Genomic DNA, 7,797 nt, shown 5'->3' on the forward strand with positions numbered 1-7,797 from the left:
CATTTTATTTTATACCAAACGACTGCAAATATTCAGTCGATTTACAGTAGTCGGGTTTGCCGACAGATGTTCGTCGGTTTTGCCGACAGCCAATGTTCGATTATATGGTTAAAGAGGGTATATGTTATTTTATACGGTCGAAATAACGGGTTTTTACCCTAGATCTCTTTGGATTAAATCTGTTTCAGGACATTTGGAGTCGATCTAGCCATGTCCGTCCGTCTGTCTGTCTGGCTGGTGCGCACGATACTTCTTGAAGGGAGTGTCCGAATTAGGACCAAACTTGGTACATCGTAATATTATTATTAACTCTTATAAAATGCAAAGTAAGCATCCGACTCTCTTCAATTATCGCACATCACAATATTTTCATTAACCCATGGAATCTGGGTCAAAATGTTGAATAACTAAGAAGATCATAAAACGCGAAATGAGCATCCGATTATTTTCAAACTTTGCACTTCCTAATATTTCTGCTAACACAAGGTCTGGTGTGAAGATGGAATATATCGGTCCACTCTTTCTGGTACCTCCCCCATAGATGATTTGTTTCGTAAGTTATGACAGAGAAATGTATAGAAAATTGAGACCCTTTGTGGGTGAGGCACCAGAAGGGGTCCGTGGATATATATCATCTTCACAACAGATCTTGTATTAACAAAAATGTGTGAAATTTGAAGAGAGTTGGATGCTTATTTCGCTTTTTATGAGCGTTTTGTTTTTCAAAACCTTGAACCCTATGTGAGAGAATGAAAATTATGAGATGTAAGAAGTCTGAATGGAATCAGATGTTAAATGTGCGTTTTATGATCTTAATGGTTTATCAAAATTTTGACCCTTTGTGAGGGTGGTATAAGAATGAGTGGACCGATATATTCCATCTGCACATCAGATCTAGTGTGTGAAATATGAAGAGAACCGGATACTTATCTCGGGTGTTATAATCGTTTTGGTTATTCAAAAGTTTGACCCTTTGTCGGGGAGGTACTAGAAGTGGCGGACCGATATATTCCATCTTCACACCAGACCCTGGGTTAATAGAAATATTGCGATGTGTGTAATTTGAAGGCAATCTGACTCTTAGATCAAATATTATAATATTTATAATTATTCAAAATGTTGACCCTTTGTGGGGGAGGTACTTGATTGAGTGGACTGATATTGTCCTTTTTTGCAAATATTAGGATTATTCTTTCTCTTTTTGTAGAGTTAAGGGGTGGACCGATTTCGTCCATCTCAGAACTCGATATAAAGACATAGAGTGAGATAACGACAACTGCAACAAACGCCATAATTTTTACATTTTTTTTTTTTAATTTTAGATTTTTAGAAAAAGTTTAGATTTGTTCGAATTGGTCACGTTTAACATGAATTATAGCCTTCAAACTGGCAATGAAACCGTCGAACTCTGCCCGAATTTGCTCTGCGGTATTTTGGGCCATTCCCGGCGAAGCGCTTGCTTGAGGTGATCGACACTTTGATATTTTTCAGTTTCAACCTTGCTTTCCAAAATACTCCAGACACAATAGTCAAACGGATTGGTATCCGGAGATTTTGGTGGCCGTCGTGCGAAAGGAATGAAGGAAGGAAGGATTAACCCCGAGCTCATTTTTCAATATTTGCCGAATGGAATATTTCAATATATTCAGCTCACCAGCCATTTTCCGCCACTACAACGCGGGTTTCGATCGAGTCGCTTCTTTACTTTTCGAACCATTTCTGCTGATGTAGCTATTTTCTTCCGTCCACTTCCTTGACGTCGGGCTACTACACTACGCTACCACTATCACGGTAACGAGCAGTGGTACGAGACACAAAAGATTTATTCACATTTAAATGCTGAAGTGCTCTAACGATGGCCACTTGTGGTTTTCCAGCCAAATATAAAGAAATCACACTATCACGCTTGAATTCCATCACGAATAACTTTTTTGTGTTAAAATTTAAAAAAAAAATGCTTTTGTACGCTTGAAAAAAATATAATGAGCTGTCACAGGAATAATTTTAACAGCTGTCGGACGAGTGGCTTAAAAATGACAGCAGTCTGAAGTTGGTTGCTGTTTGAACATTTTGTTAAAAAATGTAAAATTTTTATAAAAAAATGTTTCTTGAAATTGAGCAATCTTACTGATTGAGCCATGACTGAACCTAATGATATTCGGTATATTGATTATTTATATATTTTATATTTTTCAACAGAATTTTTGCAAAATTGGTATTTTGTGTTCGTAATGGGTACCACTTACTATGGCAGAAGATTCGTATATACCCCATATTATGGTACCTCTAGATATTCGGTATTTTTCCAATTTTAGACACATTTTTCAATGGAATTGGTATTTTGAGTTATGCAGATATTTCATAAAAAACGCGCAACCGAAATGACTGCGTCGGTTTTTTGTATTACCGTTTTTAGTAGATATTTCCAAGTTTCACACCTTATCAAATGTCTCCCACTTCTACCGTCCTACATTTTGTGAGTAGAATTTAAGCCCAGAAACATTGATTTTATTACTACTTAGTACCATTCGTAGTATGCATTTCTAAAAATCCCGCAGATTATTACATCCATTTCTTTTTATACCCTACACCATACATAGTATGGAGGGTATAGTAAGTTCGTCATTCCGTTTGTAACTCATCGATATAATCATTTTAGACATAACAAAGTATATATATTCTAAGATGATTTAGCCCTGTCCGTCCGTCCGTCTGTTGTAATTACGCGAGAGTCAAAACGAATAAAGATAGGAAGCTAAAATTTTGCACAGATCAGTCTTTTGTCTGCAGGCAAGTTCGATAGACTATATCGGTACACGATATCGTATATCCCCATACAACGAAACCCCCTCCTTGATATTCATGATTTAAGCCACATTTTCTAATGGAAGTGTCTGAAAATCTACACAAAAAATTATTTTTGAGTACTTTACTCTTTGGAAGAAAATTGTTTATATAAGTCTACGATATCGTATAGCCCCCTTACAACGGTACCCCCGATATTCGGTATTTTGATGATTGTAGATAAATTTCTCAATAAAATTGTCTGAAAATCCACATAAGGATTTCCTTCTGAGTACTTCATCCCTTGGAAGATTATTGTCTACATAGGTCCACGATATCATTTATCCCAAATGTAAGGGTAGCTCCCTATATTCGGTATTTTGATGATTTTAGCAACATTTTTGGGCGGAATTTTCAAAAAATTCCTTACTAGAAGTTCTTTCCAAGCACGTTACTCCCTGGAAGAGAAATATCAATATAGGTTCAGGATATCGTATAGACCACATACAATGGAACCCCCCGATATTAGATATTTGGCTATTTTGAGGACGTCATTCACCGGAGTTGTTTGAAATTGCGTAGAATTCGTAATTCGTTACTAAAGCCTATGACAAAAAATTGTTTATGCAGACCCACGTCTTCGTATAGCCTCCACATAATGGAATATCCCAATATTCGGTATTTTGATAATATTGGCGACATCAGTCCCCGGTGTTGTTTCAAATTTCGTATTTAGAGTTCGTAATGGGAAGTCTATGACAGAAAATTCTCTATGCAGGTCCAAGCCTTCAGTACCTCCCTATATTCGGTATTTATTTTAGCTAGATTATTCACGGATTTTTTTTTTAAGTTTCGTATTTCAATATTGCAATGGCTTATGACAAAATTTGCTTGTTGAGGTCCACGTCTACGTTTAGACCTCAATATGTTCCGTTTCTTTTTTAAGCTTTTAACACAATTTTGGGCGAATGTTACTTTTTTTACGAAAATTTCCAAATTCGTTCCAAATGGTAAATGGTAATCAAAGTTCGGCCCTTCCGAACATACTGGTTGTTTACTTGTTTCAATTCACATGCATCACTACACCCCTTAACCTCTTGTATAAAACGTTTCCCATTGGCGTAAAACTGTTAATTTGCTCTAGAAGTTAACAACTTTGCTTTGCAGCAAATCGCCGCCATAGTCACCACTTTGTTTTGTTGCCAATTGTAACGTAAGTGTTAACGAATTCAATTTTAAGCCAACCCAAAGCAATGAATAGCTTGAAAAACCCACCACCAATCCAAGCACACGCATTGAAACCCACCACCAAATAACAGCGGCGTTAAATAACAACTGTTTAGGGTGTTTAGTGGGAAGGGAGAGATAACGGAATAAAACTGTTATTTTTGAAGCATATCTTAACTGTTTCCGTGGTGTAGTGGTTATCACATCCGCCTAACACGCGGAAGGCCCCCGGTTCAATCCCGGGCGGAAACATTCACTAGGTGAATTGTTTTCGTTTTATTTTCGCTTTATTTAAAATTTATTTATTTATAACACAAAAAAATATAATAAAAACCAATTCCAAATAAAATATATAATGATAAGGAAAGACACAAAACCCGTATTAGTAAACAAGAATTTATTGTGAACTAAACATATATAAGGTAATTTTTGTGCATTATTGCATATTTCGAAAAAATTTGATTGCAAAAACATAAACACTCAAAAAAACATTTTTTAGGTAATTCGCGTAAAATAATGGAGATTTTAATCAACAAACGCCCCCCAGGTGGAATCGAACCACTTCGACGCTAATCGACTACAGGTTTGAAGCCTGCACCCCGGACCACCGAAGCTCAGTGGGGCACTAGCATTGGCAATATTCAAGTATTTGTACTTAGAACAAAGTGAAAAGGCATATGTGAATTATAATGACGAAATAGATGTTTAACATTCTAGAGGGCTTTTAGGCGCTTAATTAAATTAAAAGGCAACGAACAATAGATTCTTTTAACAAAGAACAATTGAATAATACTTATTTGCAAACAAAAGGCATAGGGTGGGAAAATTAGAATGTTCTTTCTTTCCGTCTTTTTTCTTACTTTACACCATGAGAAGTACATATATTCGTGGTCAGTAGGTAACAAGTCGATTGACCTATGTCTGTCTGTTGAAATCAATATATAGGTTTCAATTGTCAATATAATTGGATTCCATTTTACCTATATGTTTCATATTTCAAAGGTATTGGAAAATTTCAATATATTTCGGGTCCTCAGTGGGTATTTAAATCTTCGCAAAAATTATTCAATGTGGGTACATTTGTATGTGGTACCACCTAAGTTTTGTCACTTTGAAAGTCTCGGCTTCTATTTCCAATCAGCTGATTTTTAAGGATTTTTGGGATATAAAACTAAAATAACTTCGGTATTGCATGTCTCCTTATTCAGATCTAATTGAAAACATTTTTGAAATTATTCCACTTTGAAAGTTTCCATTTATTCCCTATTGAAATTCGAATAAAATTAGCCGTAATTTAATTTTTCTTATTTTTAATTCGCAAAAGTAAATACGAAGTCAATTCAAACAAAAATTTGATAATTTCGACCCGATCTACACGTTATTCGAATCATACGAAAACAATTTGAAAAAAAAAAACAAAAGTTTTTAATAGGATTATTCAAATTATTTATAAAAAATCGAATTTCAAATGGAATAATCTGGTTTATAAAAGGAAAAATTAAATAAATTAAAAAATAAAATTCTCAAATAAAAAAACCAGTAAAGAAAGCCTTAAAGTCGGGCGGGCCGACTTTATGATACCCTAAACCACTTATACATACAAGTTTTTGTGGGGAATTTGTGAGAATTGAATCATACGTACTATGATTATAGTACGTATTTAAAGTCCAAAGTAACTAATACATGAGAGGAATATCATCCTCTAGATCGATTTCTTTCAAATTTGCCGATACATTTATGCCTTTTCAATTTGCGCTGATATTACCCATTTAGTGCACAATTAACTTGAAATCGGATAAAGATATATATGGGAACTATATCCATATCTGAGCCGATCTCGATAAAAATTGCAAAGGTATTTCTGAGCTGCATTTGATATATTTCCACGAATATAGTTTCTGCGGAGTGCATATTGCGGATGTGCAGAACTAATTCAACAAATCAGATGGACAATATATATATGGGAGCTATAGCTATATCGGAACCGATTTCGATAAAATTTGGCATACTCAGTTTCAGGCCTAATCTGGTGCACAATTTCATACTATTTGATCTGATATTCTACGTTTGGTGCACAATAAAAGGCAAATCGGACCAAGATATATATGGGAGTTATATCTAAATTTTAACCGATTATCTCCAATTTCAATGGGGTTAGTCCTTGGGTCAAACAAATTATTTGTGCGAAATTTCATCTGGACCGGGCAATAAATACTTTGTTTACAAAAATGCATGGACAGACGGACGAATGTGATTCTATGCAAATCATCCAAAGGAACTATGGGTCTATCTCATTTCCTTTTGCTTGTTACAAACAAATGCACAAAGCCATAATACCCTGACCACCTTGTGGTACAGGGTATAATGAAATGTTAGGAAGGACCTCTGTATGGAGCTATACCTACTAGTGATCGTCTAGCGACTGGAACTCATGTTAGACTCAACATATTCTTGATCAGCGTAAAATTGTAAGTCGATTTAGCGATGTCCATCTGTTGTAATCTCGCTTTCTTTTAAACGAATTGAGATAGAGGGCTAAAATTTTTTCGTATAAGCCCCCATATAACATTACCTCCTGATATTCGGTATTTTGATGATTTAGATCACAGTTTCTAACAGAATTGTTTTAAATTTAGTATATAAAGATTGTAGCGGGTCTTACCTCCTGTGGCGAAACATTGACTATACAGGTATACATTTTCTTATAGCTTCCATATAATTGTATTTTCCGATATTGGGTGTTATGACGGTTTATATCATATCTTTTAACTTAATTGCCACTTTTTTCCGAAAGAATAATAGAAAAATGTTTACCTTTTACACCAAAAAGTCCTCAAAATCGTTCGTTTGAAGTTTACAGAGGAGAGCATAAGTAAATCCATTGGACCTAATTTTTCTGTCCAAAACTATTTCAACGTCTCCATATGAAACATCAGGATTTCAGCTTTTTTACTTTCCCTCATTACAAATTAAGAACTATTATCCAAACCAGACATACTCTCAACCACAGAGACCAATAGTGACATTCATCTCCAATATCAGAATTCCAGGTCAATTCCTTCACTCAATACTTAATTTAGTACTTTTTGTGCAGACATTGTATTTATTCGCAAAATCACATCCCTATATCAATTCCATAAAAAATAGACCTCAAAATCAAATTTTATGGTTCCAGTCCTCAAAACCCTTCATTCAATACCATAAATTGTACCATTAAGCTTTTCGTACAAAAATCTCCTCTATATGTCCAGGTTGCATACGAACACCGATCCTTAAACACTTGTAGTACACATAGTAAATAGTGGCATTGCATGGATTTCATTTTGTAGTCAAATCATAATAAAATCAACTGAATTTAGCACTTGAATCAAGATAACCTTGATACTGATGTCATAAAACATAAACGTACTTTAATATTGTTAGTATTGGAAATTTGCATCATCACCCCACGTTTTAATATAACCACGATATAACGGAAATTCCTGATTTTGGCAATTTGATAATCGGTATAAGTCTATATGTACCTATATTCGATTTTTGACGATTTTAACCACAGAGAATTTGTAACAGATTCTACCTCTTGTGGCTTATATTGGTACACGTTTTCCTATGTCCCCCATTTACGGTACCCGGGGATTTTGTTTCGTTTTTGGGTATATCGACGATTTTAGTCAAGCTTTCCATAGGTTATTTAAAAAATAATACTTAAAGTTCATAATGGGTTCTACCTCTGATGGTACAACATAGACTATATTGGCCCATGTTTTCATGTAGTCCACATCAGGG

At 34.9% G+C, this 7,797-nt stretch overlaps 2 non-coding genes across 2 annotated transcripts; one reads left to right on the plus strand and one right to left on the minus strand.

Moving 5' to 3' along the window:
- Positions 1 to 4,190: 4,190 nt before the first annotated feature.
- TRNAV-AAC (transfer RNA valine (anticodon AAC)) lies at positions 4,191 to 4,263 on the plus strand. Its single transcript has one exon. It is a non-coding gene; the product is annotated as a tRNA-Val (tRNA).
- A 285-nt stretch (positions 4,264 to 4,548) lies between these two features.
- TRNASTOP-UCA (transfer RNA opal suppressor (anticodon UCA)) lies at positions 4,549 to 4,635 on the minus strand. The gene has a single exon. It is a non-coding gene; the product is annotated as a tRNA-Sec (tRNA).
- Positions 4,636 to 7,797: the final 3,162 nt, after the last annotated feature.

Source organism: Musca domestica, unplaced genomic scaffold, assembly GCF_030504385.1.
Source record: "Musca domestica strain aabys unplaced genomic scaffold, Musca_domestica.polishedcontigs.V.1.1 50, whole genome shotgun sequence".
Lineage (NCBI taxonomy): Eukaryota > Metazoa > Arthropoda > Insecta > Diptera > Muscidae > Musca > Musca domestica.